Below are 14,913 nucleotides of genomic sequence, written 5' to 3' on the forward strand. Positions count from 1 at the left end.
AGGCACAAGGAACAAGTGACAGTCCAACTGCAATGTTTCGATTTAACAATGCGCCTGAAACACTGTTGTCCAGGTACTCAACACCAACACATTATTACTGTAAGTAATGTCTCAGTCTGTTATATTGCATGGAGTCCAGTTCATAAACAGATCACATTCACCTCAACACCACCAAAGAACTGTGAGTGCTGCTGAGAACCACTAGGTTGTCTCTAAAGCAAAACATTGACTGATAACTTCATGGATGAATATTTTAAAAAGATGTTTATGAAGTACCTCACACGACAGACGTTGTGCACTGTAACACTGTCGCAGGTCCTCTGCTGCGTCCACACAGGAGAGAACTTAAAACTAAAACTAAAACAATGCTTCTGCATTGTAGAGTAAGGCAAAACAGTCGGATACACAAACCTTTGTGAGTTTTCATACGTATGCACTAGTCACTATGGCCTGCGTTGAGCTTCTTGAACACTGTGTGGAATCAATTTTTTGTACTACAAACAATGGTTAATGTTGGAGTTGGCCCTAATAGACCAGGGGCCCTCAACCAAAAGTCCAGGAGGTCAATCATCAAGGCTTCCCTAGTTTGTAAAATGTCTTTTATTGCTTTCAACAAAAAGTTTTTTCCTACAATGTCAACATGTTTTAAAGTCATACGATTAGAATTCTTGATCTCTCTTCTGTCTCCAGTCCACTGCAGGACAGAGTCTTTGAATGAATTCAATCTTAGTGAAGTATGTTCCCAAAAAGCTGAATGGAGGAACCCCCCAAAAGAAGTGCAAGTTATTCTAAAGCAGTTACAACAGGTAGTGATGGGAGCATCTTCCTGTCACTACTGCTATTTCAAAGAAATTTGAATCTCTTTAGATTTATAAAGTGTTTATGTTCATTTCCTTTCTCATGTCTTTCTTATGAGGGATTCACAGTGTCATTTAAACTCACTTTAAAAGCTGTGAGAATATGCTGATCTATCAAGAAACATCTGATATTAAAGTTGAAGGTGAAATAATAAAAAAAAGACATACTTAGCATGCTGTCATGACATCCAAACTCAGCAAACCTAAAGAGCTAGATGGCAAACACTGCCTGAACCTACACCATTACTGAACATGCACAGGACCCACTCCAGGTGATTTGTTACCCATACGCACGACTTTCTTGTAGCTGCAAAGTGTAAATACACTGAGTCTAAGAATACTCATACTACTTGTACACCTCTGGCATTTAATGACATTAGGAAGAATTATTCAGTTGTCATTAAACCAGGATAAGAGCCTTTTCACTATATATTACATGTGTTTGTATGTGAGAAGGCAACATATTATGAGCATAGTGGAAGTAGCAGTCATAAAGGGCTCTATGGTCTTTACTGCCATTAAGGGAAATGTCATATGATATGTGATATAGCACCTTTTTCAAGTAACACAAGAGTCAGGATGTACAGTATGTAGCACCATGTGACGGTCCTGATCAGTTCACATAGCTGTCATAAGGAATATTTCAGCAAATTTTAAAGAGTCACTGTGACGATTACAACAGCACTATTATGGTTTTTCAGGGAATGAAATACAATGGATGGATTATGTTCCGATGCGGTGTATTTTTTGAGTGAACAAAGCACTACATCATTAACAGAAAACAAGCCAGGAAGAGGTGATAGCATATGGTGAGTGCACAATGCACACGCTGAGCAGAACAACAGGTCTACTTAATGGTAGAATGTAAAAGGGTACAAGGTGTAATTTACTTGATAATTGATTATTTAGCATTTGTTGTTGGTCTTTAACAACACAAACAATTGACTTTAAATTCAGAAGCATACCAGGACTTTCAAAGTCTTAGTCCAGTCATTTGTGGCAGCTTTAACAAGGCTACCATTCTCAAAACACAACAGAGCTGGCTTAAACCAGTTCCAATGCAAACTAGACATACAACACAACCATAAAAGTCAAAGGGCACATTGGACATTCTTAGTTATTCCCAATGGAAATTAACACCATTCGCTGCATGCCGAGGTCTATCACCTGACCTCCTGACTTCTTAATATTGAGGTCTTCTCCAGGGAGGCTATATGAACGTAGGAGCACAGTTGCAAATGTGCACCGTAGCCTTTGGTTTATCTGTACATGCAGCAATTAAATGCAGACTGAAGAGGGGACGTATTCAATATTCTCACTGAGCAGAGAGCAGAATGAATTCATTAAGCTTCAGTTTCTGGCTGCTCATTAGCATTCCCTTGTATCGCTGTGTCACTGAATATGTTTTCACCAGGCCACAGACCTCACTGAGACCTTGAGCTGCTCTATTTTTATGGTGGGTTATGTAATACTTATGGCATTATGTGTTCTGCACAGCTTGGTTAAATACAGTGACTACAGGGGACAATCCATGCTCAAGTGGAGTTTAAACCCTGTAGTGCTCTATCTTCTAACATTCAGAACCTGTACTTATTTTTTAATTTAAGCTGAAAAGTAGGGAATGATGGAACCTTACATCGAGACACAAGATTCATTGGTTTTAACAGTTTTGGATCATACCACAGGACAAAGTTACGTTACATTACAATACAAAGCTTCTTTGTCCAGCCTTTTGGATTCTGTGCAAACATCTTTGGGATGCACTCAAAGGGACGTCGGTACAGTACATCATTGGCGTGAAAAGTGAAAAGGTCAGAGAAAACAATTTTACAATTAAATATTACGACAACATTAAACCTATGACAGTCTCAGACTTTGTTCTTATTAAAATTTTAATACATATAATAGATGGCTTTGTGTCATCACTTGAGAGGTTCCTCAAATTACAGTTTGAGCTGCTGTCTAAAAGCCTTGGGAGACAGAAAGTCTGGATGATGCCATGAGCAGACCTTGCAGATAGTAGCTGATGGCATCTGCACAGAAATCCAGCAGAGGAAAAATCTGCCACTATTAAGGCACAACAGGCTAGAGCGAGATGGCGACCTCAGGTGCAGCTCAGTACCTTGTCATGACTGACAGCTAAATCTGGAACGTCTGACTGTTTTAAGTAATGCAACTCACTATGCCGAGAGAAGACTGGAGAGAGAAGGCAAAGGAGTGAAGACCAAATATCTCAAACTGGAAGAGGACTGTAGAAGCTCTGGGTGGAAGGCGAGCTTCTCATTGAGGTAGGCTGCAAGGTCTTTTCAGGTTAGCCTGTACAGAGGATGCTCAGTGTTCTTGGAATCACAGGACTGCAGTAGAGAAAAAACACCAAGAGCATCACAGAAGCTGCAGCAAATAGGCATACCACTCTGTGTTTCAGTTACAGGGTGCTTTTTGAATACTTTGGAAATAAAAATATAAAGTACAAGCATCAAGAAGCGAGACACAAGCTAATGTTGAATTTGTATTTTGGAAGTTCTATGTAGTATTTCCATGACAGCCAGGTTATTTCTGTGATGTATTAGATAATAATAAGACACATGACAAATACCAAATTACAATTACATTTTGCACATATGAAAATCTACAGGAAGTCTGTTAGACACAAGCCAGATGGAGGTCAAAGTGAAAACTAACATCACCCAACAGATGCCCAGAAACTCTGTTCAAAAATGTGGCTTTACCATTGACAAACATTTAGCAGTTAGAGGAGAGCCACACCTGCGGCCATAGACACCTGTCCCCTAGTAGTCTTTGAAGTTGTACCTTTAGTGATGAAACCACATTTTAATCCTAATTATGGTTCCCATGTTATCGTCTAATTCATTTCCATTCTAATCATATTTTTTATTGGTAATCATGGAGTGGAGTCCCAGTTTGGGATACACTACAACTGCTTTTGCATAGATTTACAGGAAGCAGTGCATGCATGTGATCTAGGATTCCTGACCTGAGAGGCTTGAGAGGCTTGAGGATTGTCCTCTAAGGATCTGCCAGCAGAAAAGCATTCCCTTCCGGCAAATTTGCAGCAGCAAAAGCATATTGCTTATATGGTATATGCTTTAACAATGCAGTAACAGCCTACTTGGACTCTAGCTCAGAGACTGACTGACACTGACTTGGCTGAAACACGAGGTGGTTCATAGTCTGAAGCATAGTCTGAAGCAGCATAGTCATCACAACTGCTTTCTCAAAACAATGTTTTTTTTTCTTTTTTAAATAAAATAATGGAGCTGTCAGAAGCAGCTGTTAGATGAGGAGCTGGACATGACAGGTTGCACATGTCCAACAAGCATAAACTGGTGAAATGTGATCTGATCTTCACCAAAACCAAAAATATCTACAAACACAATATTTCTAGGCTGATAAAACACAAACAGTCATGTTCTTTATTGAACACACCAATTAAAGATACAGTGGTGGTGGAAAAACTAAGTGAAACAGTTTTTTAATAACTGGTTGAACCACTTTTGGCAGCAATAACCACATCAAGCTCATCCAGTCCATAATTGTGTATTATTAGACCATTATGACTTAGTAATGTACAGAAGAGAGAATGACATTATTACTAGGACTAATGCAATGAATCACATAAGCAGCGTCTGGTTTTCTTAATTCAAACAAATGCTAAACTACACTCACACTCTGTTGGCCTGTCCTTTTCCCGAAGCAGATTCTTCTTTATATTGCATCGTCATCTTACCGCCTGCATATACTGATACTCACATCAGTAAATTACAAACAGATTATCTGTGTGATGAAATGTTGAATTCAAGATTAAATATGTTTTTAATGCTTGTGACATACAGTATGTGAGACAATACTGTGTCCTCATATTGTACCAATTCAGAGACTACTGTAAGCACCTTTCATCTTAATTCTCAAAAGTTCTTAGTGTCTGTTTCCTGTTTCAGTGTATGCTGCTGACTGTAAGATTACATTTCACCACATTACAGGTGCTTTACAACAATTCAAGGCACGATCCTTCAAAAAGTAACCAGCACACATGGTCAGCTTGTGGGGAGCTCTTTCATTTTGTCGTTATAAGTTAATGTGTGTAGATCGATTGGCTTTTTTGTTCATTTTCAAAAACATTTATATGTGTGCGTAGTTTGTAAAAAAAAGTAGCAGTGTGACTGCAAGCTTGAGTTATAGTATGTTCAAGTTAAGGATATCAGTAGGTGATATGACTAGCACAGCAGCATATGGTGCTCATCATTCTGCCAGGGTAATATAGAAACATTCCCAATTTTGACTTTGTTGTGTGCTGCTATTCTTCTTTCTTTCTAATTCTTAATTTTACTGTACATTTCCACTCTACTACATTTGCACAATGAGGTTTTTGATAAATAATACAAATCCTAAATTCTTAGACATTATAGCAAAGTTGTGGGAGTTAATAAAATGTTGAAATGAACATACAGTTGTTGAAGACTGGCCTAGAGCCAATCCGGTGTTTAATAAATGAGCTGTTACTCTCAGTGTGTGAAGCAATGACTAGTGAAAAGATGTTCAGCTCGGTGGATCTAAAGCGATTCAATTAAAGCAGATAGGATGCTTTGTTCTTATTTGTGTGGTTTAGCTTGAATTCCTCTAAAGCTCTGGCTTAGTGCAAACTCCACCAGCAGCAGCAGAGAACAGTGGCATGCGTACTGCCGACATGACATCCATCCACAGAACAGTACACACTCACACATGCACTTTTCACTTCATCAGTCACACCGCGAGCTCCAAACATAAACACAATCAATCACGGCACGGTCCCGCGCAAAATGGTCAGTGAGTGATGAATGAAGGAGGGGGGCTGTTAGCGAGGAGCTGAGCCACATTATGGATTATTCCGAACAACACCAACCCCTCGTCGCAGTGGAAAGCTTCAACCATGTTGATTATTGTTAGGGTGATTGATTTTCATTGTGAAACCTCCCTCAGGTTAATGTCGCACAGAAAGATCCGATTCTCACTGCAGAGATCTCAAAATAAATCCTCTTTGATCTGCTTACTTTGATCACACACACACACACACACACACACACACACACACACACACACACACACGCACACACACAAATCTTACACATAATGTACTTTGCATTTCAACTTATTGTATTTAGCTTGATGATCCATCTAACACCAATTATTCTAAAGTAATGCTCATAGAAGAATTAATAGAAAAATGTTCAAAAAGACAGTAACAGTATAAACCTTTATCTGTGGGTTTTCACCTGAAATAATTTCCAACAAAAAAGACATTTAAATCGTTTTAATCTTCCAATGTATCTGTAAATGAATTGCCAAGACATTTCGTTTGTTCTGTAGATATCTTCTCCAGACAGTCTTACCTATTCAATTAAAATTCAAATAATATTAAGTAGGGATGCAACAATTCTACAAATCCAAATCTACAAATTAGGCTCAAACCTTAGACATGGATGAGCCACATTTTCTACTGCCTCGGACACCGACAACCTCCACTCTACACTGTCCCTGAACGCAGCACATCATACCTGAAGCTGTCACAGCTCACACTACACCTTCTATGTAGACAACATAAACCATGCACATAAAGGCAAGTGAAAGGTCCATGTTTGACAAGACATAACAAATTGCCAGGATATTTTATTGAATTTGCGGGTATCAGGGAGCAGCTGCTAATATGCAAGCGACTCCATGATGACAGAGGTGGGACAGCGCTCGTTCATCCAGACAGTTTCTGTTACATATCTACTACAAATATGATGAACACTGGATACATTTTCCACTTGGTAACATCTGTAAACTTTTGCAGAGGTGGAAACTAAACTCAGTTTCAACATTTTAGTTGCAAGAGTCTTACAAACATTTTTAGGCTTGAATAAATCTTAGATTCCTTCTCTACTGTGCATCTTAATTAGGCAGCTTCAAACTAAAACATGTCTCTCCCTCCTGCCTCTTCGCTGCTGACTCTTTAGCTCTCTGTCAGCCTTGTTAGCCACTGTGAATCCTATCCCATTGCTACTGCACCCAAGCTGCCATTTGCTGAGGTCATCAAAAGGAGCTGACCTGCAGCACTATGTTAGCTTAGTATTAAATGTATGTTCATAAACACCAAAAGGAAAGATCCATGTGAACTCACATTCATGCATAGACTCAATGGACCTTTTCACTGCACCCTTTTTGCAGGTATAATTATTAATATTACAAATGGCTCAGTTGCATTAAATGTTCCAAACTGTTCTAGTGAGGGAGCGTGCAGAATGCCAGGCCATCTTGTAATAGGACTGCCATCATTAATATTGCTAACTACACTTGTTTTTCCCTTTACGACATAACAAATGTCTATACTATGCTAATTACTTCACACACACTTAACCTCAGTTTCCCCTGGCAGCATACAGTACATACAAAAAGTACTCACAAATTCATTATTTTCATCAGAAATTTACAAAACCCATGACAACGTGAAAGAAGTTGGTGTGAAATCGTTGAATCTATTGTCAATAAAATAAAAAAATCACACATACATATGTCTTCACTCCCAGCATTCATTTTTGGTAGCACTGTGATTTATTGATCCATCTATTTTAAGCTGTACAAACTTCTCCTATTTGCAACAATGCCATCGCTGATATTTGGTTAGCCTATGGCTCAACTGCTCTGACTGACAAGGATTTATTTTTTAAACAAGCTGCTGAGCAAATAACTATAGCATGCACCTTCATTTTTCTTTTGCAGAGAATTATATATTTTTAACCAAACCTTAGGAACTACAGCCATATTGGTAGCTCTGTGAGGCAAAGCACAATGAACTACCACAGAGGATGATGGTAGTCTGATTAGGCTTTGTAGATATCTCTACCAAGTTTCACTGGATTCAATCCAATATTTCTGTCTGCTCCAACAATGTGGATCAACTGATCACACCTTTAGTGTGGCTCCCAGACGACCCAGACGGGAAGGGAGGGACATCTGAGGGCATCTGGTGGCTGGATGAAGACTGACAGGGATAGGGAGACAGGTGGAACATGCAAAATAAAGGGCAGAGGATAGGAACTGTGATACATACATAATTATTTTGGGTTAAAGATTAAGTCCCCAAGCTCTAATGGCCCTTCAGTGGATGCATACATTAGTAAAACCTCAAGTCTGCAATGACACCTGTCTGTATCTTACCTGCTGACTGGGTCCCCTGAGTGGTTTTCCCTCATCTGTGGTCACCCGACCAGACTCATTTAGAAGAGAGTTCAAAAAAGTTAGACCAGTCCGGATGTTCTTGTGATTACTTGCCCACTTTCTCCTCTGTCATCACTAGTGCCTCAACTTTCTCCATAGCTGGAACTAAACTGTTAGAAGGCATTCTGAAATTCAGACTGATTGAAAATGTAACCCTTCGTTTGCACAGCCTATGACTCAGCTGCAGTTTTAATTTAAAGTCTAATTAGCCTACCTATTAGCTACAAAATACTGGCATGCACACACATATAGCAAGTCTGGTAAAAGAGACTGTTTGTGTCTTGTAACAATGTACTGCTTGCAACATAAGCACTGTAGTTAAGCCGATGATGTTTAGTACAGTACAGAGTAGCACAGAGCGTATTACAGCACCAACCCCAGTTTTTTCCACACTAATGTAAACGTTCCTTCAGGCTACATTTTTCCATTTGTTCATTGTCATGAAAATGTTGATTTTGATGAAACTAGGAATCGATCCATAGCACAGTCTGCCACTGCACTAAACTAGTCCTAGTTCTCTAACATATGTTAGCATACAGTAGCTAATGATAGTAGTAGTAATTTAAAGAAATCAAATTATTTAACATTTGAAATTTTGGGGGGGGGGGGGGGGGGGGGGGGAGAGACACTGCACAGATGTAACATAAAAATACAACGTAACATGAAATAAATGCTGGGTAAATTCATCCTATCAGTTTCACTTCCATGCTGACGCACTGTTATACTGCAGTGGCGTGACACTTGAATAGAAGAGAATCAGTAAAGTTACTGAGTTTTTCTAAAAACAAACAAACAAACAAAAAAACGCTAACACATGATGCATGGTATGGCTGTAGTACCATTTACTGTTAAAATATGCTTCATGATATATTTATTGTCTGACCTGGGCCCTGGCAGTAAACATAAAAAAGATCAATGAAACAACAATATTTCAGAAAAGTGAAATCAGAGGAGGGGAATGAGCAAAAACAAAAATCTATGTGCAGATATGACTGCACGCTCACAGTAAAGCAGTTTGTGCATACATCATTATTATTTTACATGTTTCTTGCCCACCTATATGTGCTGAATGGTCCTAAAGTGAAAATAAACTCAAAATGGCAATGGATTGTTCAGCAGAGCAGATTTCTGACATGCTGAGATTTGTATCCCCTTATTTTAGCCAATGATGCTGATGCCTATGTGAAATTCTCAATATTGTGCTAAGCTCTTAGCCAACACAGCATCCACAAGAGGAGTGACTATATCAGCAATTTGGTGGAACTGCTGTAGAGACAGAGCTCTACTGGAGGATGAGTCTATGGCCCTGAGAGCTTAACGCGCTGCAATATATCCAAATACATGCAGATAGAAAAAACACGAACAAAGAAAACTGTTTTACCAATTTGATGCACATAGGTGCAGCATTCACAGTTATCTGCAACGTTTCCTGACACAGTTGAATAAAAAACACCTTAGGGGGCTCTGTTCTGACTACTTATTTTAACTTTTCATTGCTGATATCTGCTGTCATTGTAGTGATAGTATTTTGCTAGTTATGACCCAACTAACATTTATTTAAATGAAAAACACTGTTCTACCACTTTCACAAACTGTGAAAGTGCTGATTTTTCTGTTACTCTTGTTCCTGGCTTCCACAACCTGAACTAGAAGACAAGCTCATTAATTTAGTTTAATCATAGCACAGCAGATTAGTACTCAGTGGGTTTGAGAGAACATATATCTATGTCCCAGTGACTTTTACAAGTGTGTTAGGAGAATTTAATTTCCATGATAATTAAAAGTTAAAAACAAAGCGTCATGTTTAACGTCTGTGTGGTACAAGCTGTCATCTTAGGCTAATTCTTTATTGGGACAGTGATCCTCCAATGAAGTTTTCCCGTGTTTCATAACTAATGGAAATGTGTGGCGTGATATTTCACAATGAAAATACAGTGTCAGGAAGCATTGAAGACAACTGTCAAGACTACAAACTGTCACGCATTAAAAAAAGTGACGAGCACGTTGATCTACAGATGTATTTGCTTCATTTCTCTTGTATTTTTGTGCTGTGGCTATTTGCAGTGTTTTCTGAATGCTGCTTCATTTTACCCTATGCTCCCAAGTTGGTGAAGTTTGGTTGTGTTTTGTCAATTTTGTGTTTTTGTTAGGTTGCAACGTGTTGATCTTCTAGCGCCACCATATAAGATAAGATAAGATATTCTTTAAGATACGATATTCTTTATATGGGATATCTTGGCGCACAAGGCACAAGAATTTCCCACAGGAGAGTTCAAGTCCAGTGGGAAACAGCTGTCTGTTGCCACATGTCATGTGAAGTAGGTGCATGAATGCCAAAAAGAGATCCCTGCTTCCCCATGTGGAGTCTCTTTTCTATTAGATGCTCATATGGGTTGGAGAGGGTAGGGACAGTCCACGTATGTGGGCATAAAGGTTTAGAGAACTTGTTGGAAAGATCCCATTCCTTGACCAAAGCCTGCCTAAACACATTTTAAAACATTATTAAATAACACTGCTTGTGTGGTGAAAGAAACATGTTTGTGTCTTTGTGTGACAGTCAAAACAGAGGAAATCGTTGTGCTCCCAGCAAAGACACGGAGCAACTCCACTCAGCTTATATATGTATGACTTGTGCTCATTGCTCATGGTAAAATGTATTGATTCAGGTTGAGCTGATGAAGAATGAGTATTTCTCGCTAGGAAACCTGCACAGTAGCTCATCCAGGGCAAAGCTTATGTACACTACACACCCATTCTGAGTACCACTCTAGTATCTATATCAATTGACAGTGCGGTTGAGTGTGTATGTACCTGTTCTACAGGTTCATCTTGCGCTAAGTGTTTTTAAAGATATATTGTACATTTGATTTTTTTCTTTCACACTAAAACATAAAGACAGAGCAGCACCTGTGTGTCAAAGCATTAAATATTTCAGGTCTGCAGCAGTACTGTGATACACACTTCCTGACCTCCTCTTCAAAGAAAAGGCTGTAGAACGGCATCTCTTTGTATTGTACTGCAATTTCACACACTTTCCTGTCAAGTGTGTCTGAGTGTTGTGGTGATGTGGGAGCAGCTGTCAGATTTATGGATAGATAAGAGGAGTTTGATGCACGCTGTGACAGGTCATTATGTCTGTGCTGTGGGTCTACCACTCCATCCCATGGCTCCATGGCAGATTCTTTGTCAAGGCCATTGTGCTGTGAGTGGCAGTGGTCAAAGCTCCCACAGGAGTCTCAGTAGCATGCAGGGCACGCTATCTGAAGCACTGGATTTTGACAATTTGCCATGCTCAACAGCTTGTTGTGAGTCTATAATGTGTTGTAGTTGGAAGCAGTTATTTTAACTGTTGTGAGCAAAAAGGTGTGTGTGTGTGTGTGTGTGTGTGTGTGTGTGTCATGGGTTTTTTTTTTTTTTCATGGCAGTTTTAACTCTTTAACTAACTAACTAACAGAATTGTGTTGATGTGTGATTTCCACTAAAGAATCATGGTAGTACTGTTTTTTAGCTGTTTTTTATTCCCTGTGAAATGAGACTTCTTTTAACTCTCAGAATTGTATGAACCATAGATGAGGAAATTCTCAAATTTGTTGCAATTTTACATTTTACACTATTTTAAATTGTTGAATTTGCCGATGCAGTCTTTCACAGAGTGTTGAATCTCACCCCATCACTCCTGAAAGACTCAACCTCCTTGGGATCTTCTTTTTACACATTATAAACTCATGACCTGTTTAGATAACACAGTAATAAATATGTGTTCTCAATTTGTGCACATCATGACAATATTTCATCCATACAATGTCTGTGGGGAAGAAAACATCTGCATGAGAAAATACGAAAATTACTATTAATGAAACATAACTTCTTTATTACCATGTTTTATTCAAAAATAGGATCTTATGAAGTTGCTAGTATCGAGACAAAATACATGTTGGAATATCTACCTTAAGCATGCCCGGTGCAAATAGTCAAATCAGGGAGCGTGCTTGAGACAATGCCTGATTTGCAAATGTGCACTCTCATAATATGAAGGATTCTATTCAGAGGGTTGAACACTTTAGACTGCAGTGGTCATTAAAAGTTGCATTCTGAATTTGACGAAATTGTGTTGAGCTGTTTAAATTGCTCATGTTTGATTTTGCCAGTCCACCTAATTTTCACTCAATACACAGTGGCAAGAAAAAGTATGTTTTGGAATTTCATGGAGTTTCTGCATACATGTGTCATAAAATGTGACCTGATCTTCATCTAAGTCAAGAGAAATATCAGATATAATGTTCCTAAACTAATAACACACATACAAAAAATAAATCTGATCTTTCATGTCATTATTGAGAACAACTATAAAAATCCTCACAGTGGAAAAAGTATGTGAACTTGAATTGGAATCAAAAACTGGTCGACCCCTCTTGGCAGCAATGACCTCAACCAGGCTGTGGATCAGACCTGCCCATTGTTCAGGAGGACTTTTAGCCCATTCTTTCTGTAGAACTGCTTTAGCTCTGTCATTTTCTTTGGACGTCTCGTGTGTGTGGCTCTGTTCCAGTTGTCCATCCATCCATCCATTTTCTTCCGCTTATCCGGGGCCGGTGTTATGCAAAGCTAGGCATAACGAACACGATCAGGGAGGAGGATGCAGATCTCGGCAACTCCGAGTTGCCAAATATTGCACCCCTCCCTTATTAACTGTAACACACGTTATAGCCCAACCAAATGCTGTAATCTAAAAGATGGACAATTTACTCCCTGATTAGAGTGGGGGATGCCGATCTCGGCAGGCATGCAAAACTCGGCATAACACCTGTAATGCGAACCAAGCTCCTGCTCACTTATTTGTTATCTTGACTTGATGAAGTTCAGATAATGTTTTATGACAAATTAATGCAGACTTTTTCTTTCCACTGTAAATGTGTATTAAGAATCTTTTTACACATACAGTATATTACCAAACTAACTGCATTAATGGAAAGATTAATTGTGTTGAAAACTTACACAGTGCCATGTGACAAAGTTTAGCTTTAAACAGTGCATGTGGCACCTGACTCACACATTATCCTCTCGAGGTGTACCTCCCTAGCTGTAAGTGCTTGCTGCTGGCACCGTTCAGTACAAAATCATTACCCATCACCCAACCACCCACCCATCCCTTGTAGCGGTAGGTAACTGAGATGAATGGGCTAACACAACACCACACCAACCTCAATTGTAATTGTTTCATTCTTCTGCAAACAAAAAATTAAATCATCAGAATTATTTGAAAGACGCTATAATCACATGAAACTGCTACACACCAGAGCTAATCAGACAGTAAATAAAAATCTCTTTGAAGTTCCTGTGTCCTCATACAATACGTGACTGCACAAGTGGTTTGTTTACGCCACCATGAATCCATCAAGATGAACACACTGTTCTACTTTTAAGATTGTATTTGTGTTTGAGACCTGGCTGTTAATGTTGCCGATGTACAACACTGCCACCCTGAGCCTGAATTTAATTGAAGTCCCCTGCTTTTTCATCAGGTTCCTTTTGGCATTTACTGCCTGACAAAATGTGGAGACTGCTCAGTTCACTGGAGATGATCTTTACAACTGCATGAGGTGGGATTTGGCACCTAAAGGAAAGCAATGCAGTGCTGGCAGGATGGCAAGGCAAACAAACCATGAAGGCAGCATTTCATGAGATCACTGCCTGGCTGTGGAAACCAGATGATGTTTACATCAGGCTGAGCAGATGGGACACTGAGAGGCATTGTTTGAGTGGAAATAGATTGTATTCTGTTTCTCTTGCCTGTCTTCTAGCCAACAGTGGAAAAGCTCTGTAGGATTTACACACTTATGACTCCATCGCCAGTCAAAATATAGCAACCACTACTGTATAGCTGCTTTATAATTTGAAGAATGACATATATGATACTTAAACTTTGATGTTGATTTACTTTATTGATCTCCACAAGGAAACTGTTGTTTTCAGCTGCACCTACAGTGTATTTGAAGGTGGAAATATAGGGTTTTGGTGTCTAGTTCAAGGACACCTTGACATGTGGCCAGGAGGAACTGGGAGTGCTCAATTTGTTTTTGTTCCTCAATGTACCCAAAGTGATTTAAGATTTCAAGAGAGACCTGCTGGCATTGGGGCACTATGTTTCCATATCACAAGAGAAGCATCCTAGCCACCACAAAGCTAACTATTTCAAGTGATGTTCCCAAAGGTCATAAGAAAGGATAGGGACAAACATTTAAGGACATTTAGTTTGGAGTATTTGTCAAAAAGAGGAATTTGATTGACAAGAAAGGTGTAGTCCGACCAGAGCTGGCCAGGCAATATGTACTTGTGCATTGAACAGGCAATGACTTGAGGCATGGACAACCTTTGACGTCCTCTATGCCTTTGTTTGTTAAAGTGTAACTGTAATTATATGAAGAGGCTCAAAACCAGATAATAAATGCTACCAAGACTCAAATATAACTGCTGCCAACTGTCTTCCTGTCTGTGAAATCTTTATTGGATGAGCTACTACAACAAGTGGTGTGAGGCCTCCTAGAAAACATATTTTGTTTTTGATTTGTGGATGCTGCATCAATACTAAGACGACTGATCTTGTCAGTTTAGCACTTCAACAATCAAACTGAACATTACAGCATTTAACAGAAAATACTGGGCATCTAATTATCTAAATCTGAGTTTGCTCTCAGGTCATTTAACTCATCGCATCTTGTTGTAATCCTGCCTATGTCCTAATAATGTGGAATGTGTTGTATAAAGCCTGAAGTGTTTTTCCAGTGCACATGTTTGCTTT

Source organism: Anabas testudineus, chromosome 5, assembly GCF_900324465.2.
Source record: "Anabas testudineus chromosome 5, fAnaTes1.2, whole genome shotgun sequence".
Taxonomy (NCBI): domain Eukaryota; kingdom Metazoa; phylum Chordata; class Actinopteri; order Anabantiformes; family Anabantidae; genus Anabas; species Anabas testudineus.